The sequence below is a fragment of the Nyctereutes procyonoides genome, unplaced genomic scaffold (assembly GCF_905146905.1).
Source record: "Nyctereutes procyonoides isolate TBG_1078 unplaced genomic scaffold, NYPRO_anot_genome, whole genome shotgun sequence".
In the NCBI taxonomy this organism is placed as follows: domain Eukaryota; kingdom Metazoa; phylum Chordata; class Mammalia; order Carnivora; family Canidae; genus Nyctereutes; species Nyctereutes procyonoides.
In genome coordinates, this window is record NW_026575147.1 from 11017397 (window position 1) to 11034912 (window position 17516).

A 17516-nucleotide genomic window follows, 5' to 3' on the forward strand; every position below is an offset into this window, starting at 1 on the left:
GCTCTGTGGGCAGTGGGGAGCCATGGAAGGTGTATAAGCAGGGGGCGCACATTTTAGACAGCCTGGCTGCTCTGTATAGCGGGGGGGGCAGATGCAAACGGGGGGCATGGGGACAGGCAGCGGCAGCCGTGAGGCCGAGAGGGAAGTGAAGACACCTGGACCGAGGCAGGGGGTGGGTGAGGAAGGGATGGCTGTGAGGGAGCTTGAGGGATGGACTGCATGGGAACCGGTAGAGAGAGCCTGGGGCAGGAGGGGTAGTGTCACACACAGGAGCAACGGCCCATGGAGAAGGAGATTTGGTGAGAAAAGAACCAGTTAGTTTGGGGGGCATATTGATTTTGACCTCCAAATTAGTGGGACCTCCAGAAAGAAATATCCAGTCCTGGGGTGGAAGTGTGGGTATAGAGTCAGGAGGTACTTCTGTGCAAAGATACAGACTGTGGAAAGCCTGACTTTGGAAGGGAGGGGTTTGGATTGGTGGGTGCTTTAAGATTCCAACAGAGAACATGTGGGGGCCAGAAAAGGGAACCCCAATATTTCCTGGGAAAATAGAGGGAAACTGCCAGGGAAAATATTAACAAGGAGCAATCAGAAGTGGTTGTCCACCAATATCTGTTCTGTCCTCCTTACAGTGGCAATGGAATTTCTGCCTGGCTAGACGTCATGGTCCCCAGCTCGGTGTGGCCATATGCTGCATTCTGACCAGGGGGATATAAGCTGACGTGACATTGCAGCTTTGGAGTCCTGCCTCCGAAGGGAAGCTGCATGGCTTCCCTTCCTCATCTCCCCTTTCCCATGGATGACAGGGTCAGGAGCAGCCATCCAGGACCAAGAAACAGAAGTGAGTGGCACACAGAAGATGCAGAACGAGCAGAAGGAACCAGACCCTGACACCATCAAACCACCACACCAGGCATGCACCCATCCTTCTTCAGAAAGAAATGAAATTCCATCCTGCTTAAGCCACTGTATTTTGGGATCCTTTGCCTCAGTGGGTAGCGTAATGGCCAGGGAGGAGGATGGGCAGTATAATTGGCTACCACAGAGGTCAAAGGAGCGAGGTCAGAGAAGGACTTGGCAATGAGGTCCCTGGTGATCACAGTGAACACGGACTCAGTGGGGTGGAGGGACCTGTGTCTGAGTGGAGTGGGCTGAGCTGCAAATGCAAGTTGATTAGAGAAGCAAGTGCTAACGGCTTCAAGCAGGCAGGCTGAGGGTGGAAGTGGAGAGACGGGCTGTGGGCTACATTACCAGCGATATGTAAACAGTGATACGAGGGCCCGGAGTGCTAGTAGGCACTGGTAGGTGAGGGAAAGGGCACAGAGAAGCCCTACCATTAGGGGAATGCTCTGAGTCCCAGGCTAGAGCATGGTGATGGGATGGACATGGGAAGGGTCATTACTGGGTAGGGACACCCCAATCCATAGGCCCCACAAAACACCCCAAGATCATGAAGGAGACCAAGAGGATGGAAAGAATGCAAAGGCAATGTGGGGTGGGGTGGGTAGGAGAATCAATGGCTTTTGGGGGCTAGACAGAAGGCAGATTTAGACCAGGGTTAGACAGTGTTTGGTGACAGGATTGGGAAGGAGAAGGATAAGCAAAGTTCCCACAAAGTGCCATCAGCAGCATGCATGGGCAGACCCAGGGGCTGCCCACAATGGCCTCTCTTGGGTAGCTTTCATGGAGCCATCACCATCTGGTGTTGGGGACACTGTCTCTGTCCAAGCTGACGTCTGCTGGGGCAGACTGGGGACCTGATGGAGAAAGGAGAAAGGCAGAAGGGAAAGCTAGGCCAAAGGGAAGAAGGAGGGACCCATCCCTTGGTCCTGGCCTTTCCACCCCTGGAACAGGAAGAGTAGGAACTGGAAAGGTCTGGGTCAGGAGGAGTTGCCGAGTAGATGACTGGGGACACACTGGGCCTGAGGCTCCCCTGGAGAGTAGCGGGGAGACAGAGGGTCGAGGGTTCTGGTTCTCACGTCGCCAGGGCTGAGGGGAGTATGGCTGGAATGCACTACAAGCCAGCGTCCATCCCCCGGGGCAGCCAGTGGGGAATCTCCAGCCCTGAAGTCATCGCCACCCGAGGAGCCTGGACCCCGCCATGGAAAAAGGGTCCCGCAGGGGCACCCGGCGCCGGCCAGTAAGGATGAGCTCATAGCCACTTGCTGCCTCTTCCCCTCTTTTCCAGGCATCTCAGATTTCTGAATGTCAGGAGCATCTGACAGACAGGAGTGGAGGACAAGAAGGGGACAAGAAGGGGACTGGGGTACAGACTCAAGATGGGACGTAGGGGGCCAGGGGGATTCCCCTCCACCCCAACACTGCTCCTACCCCCTTGCTTCATCCTAGGCCAGCCGGATACAGCAGTGTTACCTTCCCTCCTCACTTTCCAATTTAAGGGACCAAGGAAGCCCTAATGACAAGGCCCCTAAAAAGACACATCTGTGTAACCTGGAGAGATGGCACTGCTGTCCTCTCCCATTGGCCCATGCCTTTTACCATATACTTGTTTTGGAAATGAGGGTCCTAAAACCAAAAGGAATAGGAAACAGAGCAGAGGAGGTAGTCGGAATGGCAGGAGTCTGGTGGAGCCGGGACATCTGATAGGAGGCAAGGAGCTGCCACACGATGCTGCAGTTAGAGCACCGTGCTGAGTGTCTGAGCAGAGAGCCAGCACCAGCTCCTGCTCCACTGCTGCACACCTGTATGACCCAGGGGAAGGCCGCGTTCTATCCTCTTCAATGTCCTCTTTGTGAAATGGAAATGCCACCCGACCTTAGAGTGTTTTGAGGATCAAATGAAAACACAAAATTGGGCTTTGGAAGCTTATGGCTCTTCGCGCCCAAGAAGAGCACATTATTGATGCAAATACAGTGTCCTTTGCTCTATGGCTGCTGCATTGTCCAACCACAGGCGCCGCCACTCACCCTGTAGCCAGTAAGAACAGAGCGCCCCCCATGATGTGGATGATGCTCTTGGGAGTGGCACAGACCTACAGACCTGACCCTACAGCTGGGAAAATGGCTAGGTAAAGTGGTTATCAACTGTAAAGACTGGATTTGCTGTCTATGTAGGGGACATCAGACTGTCGGGGTTATTGCCATTGTCAATCACAGAGGTTGGAGGCCACTAGTGGCCTTAGAGGTTGAACACTCAGGTATGACCCCTCTTTGGGTCATTGTCTCCACTGTGGGAGCCTGAGGGACAGGATGCCGTGTGCTCAGGGGCAGCTGATCCCACAGCCGCACAGCTCTCCCCAGCATCTAGAACTAGAGGCCTCCCGGTGGTGTCACTTCACCTGCAGGGAGAATTTTCTAAGGGGAGGGAGGGAAGGAAATGAGCTACCAGTTATTAAGTCGTTGAGCTCTGGCAGGCACTCTACCTATATGCCCAGCACATAGTAAGTGATCAATAAATACGGTCTGAACGGATGGTTGAACAGTGGGAGAAAAAAGCCAAAGTCACCTAACACCTGACTAAGTTACTGCAGTGATCCCACCTCCTACAGGGATGATATAACGCCTCTTCTAAGTGGACACCTTCATGTGAAGCAAAGTGCCTTGAAGAGCCATACGATTTGCAAAGCTGGCCTCAGGGAAGAGAGATGGGACACTAAGGGGAATCATTTTCTTGGCATAGGAAAACAATAATTTGACAGCTTCTGGAGAGAACGCAAGGGTACAGGAAATGGTGCTTGAGAATGGGGAGAGGGTTGGAGCTTGGCAATATAGGGTAGCCAGGCTGGGCCTGCAGAGAAATACAGCCAATAGGAATGAACAACAGGGGTGAGGGTGGACTTTTAAGAACAGCAAAGGCTAGAGGTCACTCTTTAAGCTCCCACCTGGACTGCACTTACAGAGATCCAACCTCTAAAACATTACTCCCGGAATGTAAGTAAAACCTACCACATATGTGACCCTGATCCTTAGGAATATGAAGAAATTTGTGGGGGTGAGGTGACCATCATACAAAACTAAGGGCCAACAAGGTGTTGAGAAAGACACAGAGGTGGGCACTGACACAAGAAGTGAAAATACATGCCTTTGCTCATACGCTCCTGTTCACAGTTCCGTTTAGTTCAGTGGTCCATACTTCTAGCCATCAGAACTCTGGAAGTGAAACAAGCTACCTCATATGTGGAATTCTCCATCCCTAGAGGCTTCTAAACAGAGTTCTTGGAAGTGGGTCTCCAGCCCCGGAGTGCGGACTGGACCACACCAAGTCCCTCCCAATCCTGATAGTCCATGATTATGTTAAAATGGTCAAAGAAGACCTGAAGCAATACTGAAAACTTTGGCCTTCATTCACTTTCAAGTCCTTTAAAGGCTGAAGGAGAGCTGTTGTGAAGAGAACATTTACTGCCCTCCAGAACTTCATCTCTCCTGATTTGGGCAGCCTTCTGGACTATCCTTCCCAGCCTTCCTTGCAGTTATGTGCAACCACATGACTAAATTATGTCCAATGATACTTTAGCAGAAGCAATGTGCACCATTTCATGGTCTAGCCCATAAAATTCTCCCATGCTCCCACTCCTTCTTCTTCCCCATCCTGCTGACCAGGATCTTAACACCCAGAGTACTGGAAGCCACGTGCTGAAGATGGCAGAGTTATCACCAGTGGGTTTCCTGGTGTGAAGAGAGCCAGTGTACAAGAGTGTGATAGAGCGTGCAGCGTTACCTAAGCTTATTTGGCTATGTAGCAGCATTCTGTCTGTGGTTTATGTTGCAAAATATCTCAGCATGGCATTCAGAGTCCTCCATGCTATGGCTCTAGCCAACCTTTCCATCCTTGGCTTCTGCTGTTTCTGCCTATGATCTTGTGCTCCAAACAAACTTCCCTAGAATCTGTTGGATTTCCGGGAAGCCAGAAATACTAGGAGAACTGAGGAACAATGTCAAGCATGTTTGTGAACTTTGCCATAACCTGTCCTGCCTCTAGCTCCTCCCCTTTCCATAAGCCTCTCCACACTGACCGAGTCTTTCTTCTATGACCATAGCATCCTTCCATGATACCTGCATTGTCCCTACTCCCTCCTGTACCCAATAAGCAAACAGTGCCTGTCATTAAAGAGTGCACAAATATCCCAGTTCTTCTCTTTCTAGGCACCTGAGAAGATCGCACTTCCTTGTTTCTTTTGAAATTAGTCTTGCTTCAGCCAATAAAATGTAGGCAGAGACAATATGTGTCACTTCTGAGCAATGTACATAGAATGTGAGTGAGAAATTCTATTGTTGAAATCTACGGAAATTTTGGAGTTTTGCATTACCGCCACATAACCTAGCCTAAGCTGACTGAAACAATGTATGATTCATCACTTTCTCTTCTTACCGCCACAGTGATCCTAAAAAAGCACATAGAATTGGATCCTCCATCAGCACAGCCCATAGGCGACTATGAGAGCAGAGCCACCTTCTAATATACAGCATGGGAATTAAACCTTGCCCTATAAACTCCCGAAGGGGCTATCTGTTACTACAACATGACTCAGTCTATTCAGACTGTTGTCTTTAAATGCCCTACATATGTATGTCTTATGATTTTGGTCAATATTCCCATATTTATAATACTGTGTCTGTCATTGCAAAGTCCAATATCCCCGCCTCTACTGCCAATACCATCATTCTCACCATAATGAAATACACCATCTTGGTCCTAATGACTCTAGCATCCACACTGCTATGAAATCCATCATCGCAGTCAACATTCCAACCACTACCACTTCCAACATCAATGCCACAACCACTCTCATCATTCCCACCATTCCCACCGCCTAGCACCACCATAATCATTCCACCTCCACTGCTGTAATTATCAATGCCATCCACATTACTATCACTTCCCCTTGTTTGCTCCCATTACTGCCATCAACCCCACTAATACCATGTCTCTCATCGTGCCACTGTCACCACCATATCACCTCCACTATCATTGCTAGTATCTCCTCCTCCAACATCTCATCTTCAAAGCTACTATCACCTCTATCATCATGAATAGAATCACTTTCACTGTCCCACTAGAATTATTTGCACCATTACTGCCAATACCATCGTCAGTATCACTTCCACTATCACTAGCACCATCTCTGCATCTATCACTTCTCCAGTCATTCCCTCTGTTATGCTTATAAATTCCCATTGATATTGCCACTTCCTCACCTCTATCACCTCCAGTTTCACTGCTACCATCACTTTTGGATTCTAGAAGTTATTCACAGCTCTCCTCTCCCTCTTTTCTCTACTCTCAAGGAGGAGCACTGCAATAGAATATCTTATGGTGCACTGTGCTAGTTGGGGAGAAAGAGCACCAGACTGAACGTCTAGCACACATGGGTGCAGTATGAGGGCTAGGGCCTGCTTCCCCAGGGAGAAGGCCCAATCATCTCTCCTAATTTTTGGCTTGAACCTTTTATCCCCATTCCTCTTTCTTTCTTCCATGTGGCAGCCACATGGTCCTGGAAAGGCTTGAGAAATGGAGCAAATGCAAGATGTTTCTGTGTTTCTTGCACTCCCTTTTGTGGCTTTCTGGTGAATGTGGACACTTCCAAGACTTGGGTTTGGACCTAAGGCAGTAGATGGAGCAGGTCTTTCAGCTGATTTTGGTTCTGAGCCATTTGGACTGACTTATTTGGTCAAGAAGTTCTCCACATAATCTAGCATGGCTCACCAGAGTTCTCATTTTTATATTCTATTTAAATCTTTATTTTTTTAATCAAAGTAATACATGTACATATTTTTGAAAGTAAAATGTTCTACAAGGTTTATAATGAAAACCATAAGACTTCTGCTCCAGACTTGCTCACTTTTGAGTCCTCCTTTTCTGAGGCAAGCACTTTGAATTATTTTAACCCTTTCCTCTAGTATTTATTTGAACATTTCTAATTGACATAGTAATACTGATATTTCTTATATTTTTCAGGATTAGGTTTTATCTATTGACTTTCTCCTATGGAAGATAAGGATTTATCTCTCTTACACCATCTCTCTCCCTCTTTCTCTCTCTTTTACACACACATGCAACATTGACATTGATTACAGGCATATTCAGGATTTGTATTACTATCACTATATTACTATCACGCACAATTAAACCACTTTTCCTTTCTTGTACAACTGTTTGGTTTCCCTTGGAAATAATAATTACCTTGCTTTGCCATCTGCTTAATTTTCCACATATCATTTACTAATTCATCTCTGAACTTTCCAATGGAACTAAAACTTCCCTTTGAATGTACATTACTGGCAGTTTAATTTCCTTCTTGGAGACCTCCCTCCTGGAGTCCTGTATCCTCATGGCTAATGTGGACTGACTGTTCTCCACATATTTTACTTGATTGTCATCTTGACACTTTTCTTCACCATCATTCACAAACTTCCCTTTGTCTCTATCCTGATCACATATCCTTTGTGTCCTTCCTCTTCCTTGGTTTATTTCCTAAGTAAGGTGGATAACATTCCCCAAGATCCTCCTGGAAAATACTGTTTAAGAGGTAAATTTGTAAGACCATTCATGTCCAAAAGTATCTTTATTTTTATTGCCATACTCAATTGCTAGCTTGCCTCAGAATTTAGAAGCATTGGTGGAAATCATTTCCCTCAGGATTTAGAAGCATTGGTCATTTTCTGCCTTACACGGTAATTGTAGAGATTACAACCCTAATTTACAATAACTCGTAAGTAAACTTCTTTCCTCATTCTGGAAACTCTTGAAGTTTTCATTTCAATGTTCTGAGATTTCACTGCAGTGTGCCTTAGGGTGAGTTGTTTTTGTGTTTAAATTTGGTCTTCCATATACTCATAGAAAAATTTTTGTCAGGGGTGCCTGGATGGCTCAGTTGGTCAAGCATCTGCTTTTGGCTCAGGTCATGATCCCAGGGTCCTGGGATCGACCCCCACATCAGGCTAGCTGCTTAATGGGGAGCCTGCTTCTTCCTCTCCCTCTGCTGCTCCCCCTGCTTGTGTTCTCTCTGTCAAATAAATAAATAAAATCTTTTTTTAAAAAAGGAAAAATTTTGATCCATAAATTTATGTTCTGCAGTTCTAGGAAATTTTCCTCCTTTTTATTTATTTTTTAAAAGATTTTATTTATTTATATGACAGAGAGAGAGAGAGAGAAAGCACAAGCAGTGGTAGTGGCAGGCAGGGGGAGAAGGAGAAGCAGGCTCTCTGCTGAGCAGGCAGGGAGTCAGATGCAGGCTCCATCCCAGGCCAAAGGCAGATGCTTAACCTACTGAGCCACCGAGGCACCTCCATCCTTTTAAAATTTTATTTCTTTCTAGGACTTACAATGCTGCTCCTAGACTGACCATCTAAATTTTTCTGTCAATTTCCATTTCTTTGTTATACTTTTTGGGATTTTGTCCTGATTTTATAGTCCAACTCTTCCTTTGCCTTTTAATAAAATGTGGATGTTATATTTGCATGTCCAAGAATTTTCTTTCTTCTGCTCCTTTTAAAAAAGTCACCCCAGTTCTCATTTAAAGAAGGCATAACCTTCTTTTATCATTCTAAAAAAAATATTAATCATGGTTTCTGTGCTTTTCTTCTTCACCATTTTTTTCTATATTCCTTTTTCCTCTTAGTTTGGATGTGTGCCTATCATGTTGAAGGCCTTCTTGAAATATCAAGTAATTCTTAGCTGCCCATTCATATTGATGTGTGAGGCACTGCAGTTCTGATTGGAAACAGTGGAAGAAGAGAGAAAGTTGTTGACATGTGGGCTTCACCAAAGAGTAATTGGTTGGGACTCACAGCTTCATGGGGAGACCAAATACCAAACCTGTAGGAGAAAACAGGAAAATCAGTGTCCCCAGGAAACTTTCTTCCAATATCTTGCCTGTATGGTATTACTCTGGCTTCCATTGCTCTGGGGATTGATATAGAAGAGAGCTGAGAGCTTCACCTTTCAGGAAACTGGCTTATCTTTAATCCCTATTTTCAGAATGACTCTTCTCTCCTCCTGTAGCTATGCCTGGTGCTCCTATGTGTGAAGCCTTTCAGGTTCAACATCTCAGAGCATAAATCTGTCTTCCACCAGCATGGAAGGGGATAGGGTTAGCGGGATGCATAGGGTAGAGGAGTCAACCCAGGATATGGAGGTTCTTACTGCTTTTTAAAAAAATTTAAAACCAGTCCTCCTATTTTCCACCCTCATTCTGAACCCCTGCCTTCAGAAGTAACTGCTGCATCCAATTCCCAGGCTTTTCTGGGAATCCGTGGCTAAAAATATTTTGCTACCTATTAGTTCCTGCCATCTACCCCCCCAACCTTGCGGGCTTGAGTTTCAGCTTTTTCTGTGGTCTGCTAAGTCAGGTACCACTCATCCATACACTTTCTGATTTCCAAATTCTTGACTTCTCTTGTCTGCTGCCATTCCCTCTCCCATTCTCTTTTTCCCTGTGGGTTTATGCTTAAAAAAAAAAAAACAATCCATTAATGATATGTTAGTGGGGCTTCTGGAAGTAGCCAAAATAAACATGTGTGTTCAATCAGCAATGATTGAGAAGTCTAATGTTTTCTATTGGATTTGAGGGCCAATCTAACAGTTAATCATAAGGAATTCTTCTACCTTGCTTTGCCTGTCCCCGCTGTGCCTTTCTTCTGGAGCAGACAACTGTTGAAGGTAGTCCGGATCACATATCTCACCATGACTCTAAACCAAGTGGAACAATCATCCCAAACAACACAAATGTCATTACCCCTAACACCTTTATGATCTTAACCACCTCCTCCATCATCTACTCCATGGTGTCCATCACTACTATCATTTCTAACATCACCACCACTCCTTCCACCATCATCTCATCAGCATGTCTATTACCAAGTTCAGCCACCACTTCCATTATCTTTGCCCAGACTTCCACCATCTCCTCAAGCATTATTGCCTCTAGAATATTTTCTTAACAATATGTTGAATATGTTCTTCCATAGGAGTTGCACAAGTGATTTTCAGTAATGTGATTTCTGAAATCAGAAGGGGTGATTTCTACCTTTGAACACAGAGAGTCCTTCTTTTAACAAAGAGAGAAGTAGAAAAGAACCTACTGGTTTTTCCAGCTTAAGTCACCTACATGGGAAGAGGGAGAGGAGAAAGGGAACATTTACTGAGCCCTTTCTAAGTAACAAGCATCTTACTAGGCACATTAGTTAGAGTGTTTTCTCTGGTAAGAATCATTGCCCCAGTTTTACAAGGAGGAAACTGAGATTCCCAGATGCTAAATAACATACTCAAGGCCACACAATAAGTGGTGGAGCCAAGATTCCAACCCTGTGTGACTTCAAAGTCCATATTCTTTCCATTACACTATGCTGGCAAGAAATCTCAGGAGCTTGGTTTAAGCACAATGGGTTATGACTCTGAGCAAAGAGAGCCATAGTCATGGTCCCTGATCCCAGGAAGACCTGATCTGATAGGGCAGAAAGAAGTTCTTCTCTCAAAAAGACTATTATCTGATAAAGAAGATTCAATTTCAGCCCCACAGAGCCTATGCCCTGCCCGAAGGCCTCACTCAAGCAACTCTTCACAGTACCCAAGCTTGCCACCTCTCCCTGACCTTGAGTTCCCAGAGGGAGAGGGAGGGAGTGTGGACATCCAGTCCTGGGAATGCCTGGGGTTGAGAGAGCTGAGTTATTTTGGGATTGTTTACATTTGGAATCTTCCTGATCTTTGGTCCCAGAAAAACACCCACATGTTGGAAACTCTTCCGAGTTATTCACTGTTGGGGTTTTTCTTCATCTCCTTCAGCTTTTTCTTCTTCTTGGATGGAAAAAAAATCTGCTAGTGATTAGTCACAACCTGTGAGGCTCAGCTTTTGACAGCCCCACTGAGAAGAGAGAGACAAAGAGGCTCAGAGAGGGGCCCATGGGCAGATGCTGCTGGAAAGGAAACATGGTTCACAGCATTGACCTCCCGGGATGAGGGATGGTCCATTTGCCTCTCTCTGCCAAGGGACAATCACTCCCCAGACCCTGATTGTTCCATTCCAAGCCCTCATCCCAATTTCACTGGGGAGTACAGGCCAGAGCATGCCTTAGAAGGAGGTGCAGAGGGTCAGGACCCTGAGAAGAAGGCTGAAGAGAGAGGAAATGGGAGCAGGTGCCAGGCCCAAATGATGCCTGCCCCTTAGTCTCCCCCTGGCCATGTTCTCTACTGACAACCCAGAGTGCCCCATTTCAGGATGGAAGTATAAACTGACAATCCCATACCTCTTTGGACAGCCATATGATCTCTGACAGGTTTTATTACATCTTAGAGCTCCTGGAAATCCCAGGGTGTGAGGGCCTCCTGCTTTTTTGCAAGAAGGCTAAGGGTCGGGTGGGGCTGAGCACTGTCCACAGAGGCCAGGACAAAGGGAGATTGTTTGAGCTGAACAGTTAAGGCCTGGAAGTCAAATGTGGATCCAATTTTAAAATCTAAGGGTTGTGAAACATGGTGGGGGTAATAAAGGGAATTTGGGAAATCTCCCTTGGTGTAGGTCTTTTTAAAGAGGTTATAAGGCAAAAGAGAAAATCAATTAATACAATAAGCAACAGGGCAGCCCCAGAGGCTCAGCGGTTTAGCGCCGCCTTCAGTCCAGGGTGTGATCCTGGAGACCCGGGATCAAGTCCCACGTCAGGCTCCCTGCATGGAGCCTGTTTCTCCCTCTGCCTGTGTCTCTGCCTCTCTCTCTCTCTCTCTGTCTCTCATGAATAAATAAATAAAATCTTAAAAAATACAATAAGCAACAATATGGCAGGATGGCTTAATGTCAGGGGAATGGCAGTGCCATCCCTAAGGTGTAAAATTTCTGGGATCCCAGAAATTTTTTTTGGCCAGGTCTATCTATGTAGACAATTTGAGTTTGTCAAAATCAGTGTGTCAGTACCATTCTGAAAGGTATTCTGAGTATGTCCATGAGGCCTCAGGATAACTGCATAGGCATGAATCTCACTGCAGCTTGGAGCATCTGGCTGGCCTCACACATGGGATAGAGGGATGGAGGGTACTTGAAGGAGGAGAAAGAGGGGCTGGGGTTCATCTAAGGCTCAGTCCAAGCTCAGGGTGGCCCACTCAGAGGGCACTGCCAACCCTGGTCAGTTCTAACCACAGACGGGGATCTCCAATATCTCAAGGAAAGAACTTCAAGGCACAGGGTGGTCTGTGCCCAAGCCTGAGGATGGTACTGGGACTGGAGGCAGTAAGCTGTCAGCAGGGCACCTCATACCTCTACAGTAAGGTGTTCTAAGGGGCAGGCAGCAGCACCTGGTTTTTAGTCTTAGCTCTTTTACTGGCTATATGACCTCAGGTCACCTCCTGTTCTTCTCTGGGCTTCTGGTTCCTCATCCATAAACAGCTCTATAATGTCCACCTCAGAGAGCTGTTGTGAAGAGTACTGGCCCAGTGCCCTGGTCCTAACTCTTCCTGAAAGGGGTAGATTTGACCACAGGTAATATGGTCCAGGTCTAGAATCTTGGCCTGCCTTCCAGAGTCTCCAGGCTGGGGATATGCTGGCCAACACCACTTCTCCTTGCCCCCAGTGCTGACCCTGGGATCAGAGTCATGCTTCTCTTGAGAAGAGGTGTCTCTGGACCAGGCCCCTTGCCAGACGACAGAAGGCGTATTATCTAAAATAGGCTGTTGAGGCCAGCAGGGTTCAAGATACAAGCCTGACAGGAAGGGGAGGAAGGTCCAGTCTAGGTCACCTAAGTGAGGCTCTGGAGGATGTCATCCCAACAGAAACACTGCCAGCTTGGACTGAAGGGGACAGAGAGGATGAAATAAGACTAGGAGGTATGACAATGGAAGCAAAAACCAAAGTGACAAAGCCACAAGCCAAGAAGCAAGGGCAGCATTGATCTTGGAAGAGGGAAGGAAATAGGTTCTTACCTGTAGGGTCTACAGAGCCAGAGGCTGAGGAAGTTGTTGGGCTAGGAGTCATCCTGGTCTTGTCACAGAAAAAGGAGGGGCAGCTATGCCCCCAGAGAAGACTATTCAAGCCTCCCTCTTGATGTAGTCCTAGGTATGACTGGATCTAGGTGGCTGCCTAGTACAAGACCAGATTCCCATCCTTGAAGCTATCATATGAGCCAGCTGAGGAGCAGCCAGGGGCTGGGGGCCAGGTGAGAAGTGGGGACCAGGACTTGAAAAAGCCAAGAATGCCCCCTCTCTCTGATTCCCTCTTTATCTCCTGATTACCACCCCCTAATACTGCAGGTGGGGGCCTCTTGGAACATTCCTTCTAATGTCACCTGCTCTTGCCTGTGGAGGACTGAACTGAGGTCCTTAGGACCCCCAGCATGGTCAAACCAAGCTAGAACAGTCCTCAGAAGTAAAGGCAAAGGAAGCCCTTGGCAATGACCCAGCAGGGGCTCCGTATGAGCCTGTCATGAAAATGTTCCACATGCTTGCCCTCCCCAGAGCTCCATCCTGGCAGGTGGCTAGCCTGACCATCCACTCACCCTCCTCACATTACAGAGCCCTCTGTTTCAGCCTGGCAGAGTAGGGCAGCCCCTGCCCAAGCCCCATTTCCATTTCGAAACACCTCATTCCTCCACCTATACACTTAAAAAAAATGTAGGAACGCCTGGGTGGCTCAGTGGTTGAGCATCTGCCTTCAGCTCAGGGTGTGATCCTGGAGTCCCGGGATTGAATCCCCCATTGGGATCCCTGCTAGGGGCCTGCTTCCCCTCTGCCTATGTCTCTGCCTTGCTCTCTGTGTCTTTCGTGAACAAATAAATAAAATATTTAAAAATGTAAACAAAATATGTAGTCTGCCAAAGGATTTTATTTTCTCACTTGCAAATTTAAATGAAAGTCTTACCAAGAAATAAAAAAGAATAAATTCTGTTTATAGTGGGCATTCCATGCACCAACATTATCAGAAGGAAGAGATTTTTGTGTACATAGATGACTCTAGAATAAGGGCTGAAGCTGCAGGTCCTAGGCCATACCTGCCAATGCAGCCCCAACCTGCTAACAAGATATGGGACAGGTGCTAGTCCCACCCAAAGAGGACAGAGAGCTAAGTGTCTGTTGGGCCCAGAAAGCTGGAATGAGGGGAGAAAGGGTCTCAGGCCTCAGTAGGGAGGAAGGTGGGAAAGAGCACTGACAAAGCAGGGACAATGAAAGAACTGCACCTGAGGGGAAGACTGAGACCCAAAGCATGGGGACCCTGTTAGGCCAGTCACTGTCCTTCTACTCAGGGTATCATTACCATTTACTGTAACAACATCCCTTAATCTTTCTCATACCTACCAATTCCAGGGAGGTAGGTTGTGCATTATTTCTGTCATTCTACAGATGGAAAAGCTGAGGTAAAGTCATGACATTTGTGTCCTTCCCTTGCTGACACCCTTCTTCATAGAAAGGAGCCTGATAAGGAACTCGGGGGAGCAGCATGGAGCCACTAGTTCTGGCCCTACATTTTGGTGGAGTTCTGTCCTTGTCCCTCATCTCTCTGGGTAGGGCAAAGTAGAGCCAAAGCTGCCTTAACCAGGTCATAGAGGATGGTTCTCCACAGGACAGGAGGTCACCACTGGTCATCAGGAAGTAGGCCTAGCCTTCCTGACCAGGTACCCTCACCCACACCTACCAGCCAAATTGCCTGGGCCAGGGCCTCTGGCCCGGAGCTGTTGTCTAAGAGAACTGGCATCTCAAGAATCAGCCCTCACTCTGTCAGAGAAAGATTTCGCCTCATCTTAAGTACCTGTGCTCCAAGTGCCCACTCCATTCTGCTTAGGCCACTCTGTGCTGGGACTGAGACTGGGCCCAGGCTCCACTATTAGACTGGGAGCTCCCTAAAGGCAATTCTGGATCTCTCTCCCCTCCACTTCAACATATTTGCTCTCAAGACTATTTCTTTCTTATTCTTTTCTTCTTAATACCTTGCTCTCTCCCCTGCAAAAAACCTGGCATGCAATGGTTGATACTTTGCCCTCCCACATACCTACCTGTCTAAGCCGGATTTCCCTCCACAGACTGACTGAGATCCAGTGTTGCCATTCAACGAGTGGGTCTGAGTCTCCTCATTTCCCAGAGGAGAAAGCAAGTCTCAAGAAGTTGGGTGACTTGCCTGTCAGGATGCAGTCAGTCCTGGACCTCTGGCCTTCCAGCCAATGGTCCTTTCCCCAGACAACCTCACCATGGCCTCCTGGTGTTCACCCCAAGTAAAAGCCAGGAGCCAGGACAGGAACTGGGACAAAGAGGAGGAGGACACTGGGGCCCAGGCCTTGACCCCAAGTTCCTATTTATAATCCTCGTTCCGGAGACGGCCACTTAAACACACATTCCTGATAACTGAATAATCTTTGGCACCAAGCAAAAAATAGCCTGTGGCCCAGACCACAATTGCACAGCTGGAGCAGGGTGAGCAGGGGCGACACAGGGCCCCGATGGTGCAGGACAGTCTTCTGAGGGGGGGTACAGGGGTGGCAGGCGGGGCTGGGGTTGGGACAAGTGAGTGGAACTGCAAATATAGCAGTTAAATATAGCCTTGCTGACCCGGACATGGTGCCAGCCTCCTCTGCAGGCAGCATTTCCCAAATCGGCTTGGATCTCCTTTTCCCAGAGGAAATGAGAGCCAGAGACATGAAGGGAGGAGCTGGAGGGATCTTGATGGAGATGGAGTCCAAGGTTCTGGAGAAGTCTGCAAACAAATGGGGCACCAAGAAGAGTGGCTCTGATGGCATCTTCTGGAATTGCCAATCTGATCAGGGAGGCATGGCTGTGCTCTGAGGCAGAAAACAGAGAATATCTCATTCCCCAGATCAGCTGGTCAAGACCCCATCCATCTTCCAATTCCAGGAAGACTGATGCTAAGGCCTCTTTTCCAAGAAGGCTCAGGCCAGGGCAGAAATGAAAGTGAGAGACATGGAAAGTTCTGGAGTCTAGAATCCTGAGGGATCTTTGAAGCAAACAGTAAGTGCCTGACCCAGGCAGGGCCCCCAGAAGAAGCAGCCATGGCCTTCCCTCCCTCAGGACCAGCTGACCCCAGGATGAGCCAAGGTGGTGCTTGAGCCAACACCCTTGACAAACTTTTCTGCTCTGTTTCCTCTCAGGATCTTTCAGTTGCTCCTTTGGGGCACAAGCTTGGTTCTGAGTTCTAAATTTTAGAGAGTCTGTGTGGCCCTTCTTCAGGAGTTTAGAGACAGTAATAAAGAAGGTGCATGATTCCAGGTCTCAGGACTCCTTGCCTACTCAGAGGTGTTCCCCTACATTTCCAGGATGTCCCAGGCAGGGTCTCACTCACAGCTGGGAATAAGTCTTCTCACCTGTCTGCTCATCATAAGCCATCTGAAGAAGTCTCACCCAACCTCTGATGCCACTACCCCTTTTTTTTTAATTTTTTTTTTTATTTATTTATGACAGTCACAGAGAGAGAAGGAGAGAGAGGCAGAGACATAGGCAGATGGAGACGCAGGCTCCATGCACCGGGAGCCCGATGTGGGATTCGATCCCGGGTCTCCAGGATCGCGCCCTGGGCCAAAGGCAGGCGCCAAACCGCTGCGCCACCCAGGGATCCCTGATGCCACTACCCCTTGAGAACCCCTTCCATGCCCAGGTATCCCCAAACTCCCAAGGTCATCAATCCTTCCGAATGTCAAAGTACTGGTTTTCTTCCAGTCATCCCTGGGCAAGGATCTGATCCATCAAAGTATCTTTTAGAAATGAAGAGAACATCCTCAACTTCATTACTGTGCTATGGGTCCTGAAGCATCACTTCCTGGACCCCAAATCCCGCAGCATCCAGCAGTTTCTCTCTATCAAAAGTATGATCCACACTTAGCACACTGTGCTTGCCCTCCCTTCAACAGCCTTCTAATTTGGAGGAATCTCTCTTGGGTGTGGTTTTGTAAGAAGCAATGTTCCACTCCCTACTTTAGAAGGTGAGAGTGCAGGACACGAGGTGACTCAGTGGTTGAGCATTTGCCTTCAGCTCAGAGAGTGATTCCAGGGTCCGGGGATCAAGTCCCACAGCGGGCTCCCTGCAGGGAACCTGCTTCTCCCTCTGCCTATGTCTCTACCTCTCTCTGTGTGTCTCATGAATAAATAAACAAAATCTTAAAAAAAAAAGAAAAAAGTGAGAGCGCCCAGGTGTCCCTCACTGATAGCCTGGGCCCTGACAGCCAGGGCCAGGTACTCGGTGCAGCTCAGCAAGGAGTGTGCCAAGAGCCACTCCTCAGCCTCCCCAGGTTGTGGCTGTCAGGAGTTCTGTGACATGGTGAGGGAAGGGGCTGGGCCACATGGGTCCCAGTGTCCCATGTCCCAACACAGGCCCTTCATTCCATAAAGATGCCCAAGAGCCACCATGTGCCCGGTGGTATGCTAGTCACTGAGAGTAGCAGAGGGAATGAGAGCCAGGAGCCCCCTGGCAGCTGCTCATAGCCAGGCATGCTGAGAGCTTTGATGGAGGGCAGCAGGAAGCCCGGGCAGTGGAGGACAGGGATTGGGAAGGCCTCTAGAGATCAGGAAGGCAGAGGGAGCAAGGAATTCTAGGCAGTGAGCCTGTGCATGAAAAGCCCTGAATGAGGGGAAGGGAAGCC